We start from the raw sequence: 976 nt of genomic DNA, 5'->3' as shown, positions 1-976 counted from the left end.
CGAACCAAACCCCTGGGCCTCGCCGGGAACGGCGGGTGCCTAGACCCCGGTCTCCTAAACCACGTAAGTCTCGGGCACCTACTCGGGCGATCGTCCCCCGGGCCGTAACTCCTCGGTCCGGTGGTGACGCCCAGGTTCAATGACCTTTCCCCCCCTGCACGGGGGTGGAAGGCACCCGGCTTGAAATATATTGGCAAAAATTGTCTCTTGTTCGAATGGCTTCCTTCGCCCGGCCTGTAACGGGCCGGGCACAAACCCGAATACGACTCTTAGCGGTGGATCACTCGGCTCGTGCTTCGATGAAGAACGCAGCCATCTGCGTTAACTAATGTGAATTGCAGGACACAGATCATCGAAATTTCGAACGCATATTGCGGCCGCGGGGGTCCATCCCGCGGCCACGCCTGTCTGAGGGTCGCTTTACCCATCGATCGGTCTCCGCGCCCCCGCTGAGAGAGAGAGACCGCGGCTGGAAGCTCGCAGGGCCTGAAAACGGCCCTTCGTCTTCCCAAACGAAGACTCGGTTCCGAGCCAGTCCACGCGGCCCGTGTTGCGAGAGAGCTCCGTACAGGGAACGGAGGGAGAGCCGAGTAGGTCCGGGTCCACGTCCGTTACGGTCTCTCCCCGAGTCCCGAGCGGGGCTCCGCGCAGTCGGACGCGGGGGTGGCGAGTGCCGATTAAACCCAGCGAGCGGGCGAGTGAGCGGGCGGGCGAGCGGCCGGGGTGGGGGGGAAGGTGTCGCGGAGTTCGGTCTCGTGCCGGGCTCTCGCCCCTCGCCCCTAGCCTTCGGCCCTCCGCCTCCGCCCTCGCCCCCGCATAAGAAACCTCTGTGTGCGGCCTCAGATCAGACGAGACGACCCGCTGAACTTAAGCATATCAGTAAGCGGAGGAAAAGAAACTAACAAGGATTCCCTTAGTAGCGGCGAGCGAACAGGGAAGAGCCCAGCGCTGAATCCCACTTTCCCCTGACCGGGGT

General features: G+C 63.3%; 1 non-coding gene across 1 annotated transcript; it reads left to right on the top strand.

Moving 5' to 3' along the window:
* Nucleotides 1–264: 264 nt before the first annotated feature.
* Nucleotides 265–418, top strand: LOC136685999 (5.8S ribosomal RNA). The gene has a single exon (XR_010800250.1). It is a non-coding gene; the product is annotated as a 5.8S ribosomal RNA (ribosomal RNA).
* Nucleotides 419–976: the final 558 nt, after the last annotated feature.

The sequence above is a fragment of the Hoplias malabaricus genome, unplaced genomic scaffold (assembly GCF_029633855.1).
Source record: "Hoplias malabaricus isolate fHopMal1 unplaced genomic scaffold, fHopMal1.hap1 H_1, whole genome shotgun sequence".
Taxonomy (NCBI): Eukaryota; Metazoa; Chordata; class Actinopteri; order Characiformes; family Erythrinidae; genus Hoplias; species Hoplias malabaricus.
Note: the sequence above shows the minus strand (reverse complement) of the source record. Positions and strands in the feature narration are given on the sequence as shown.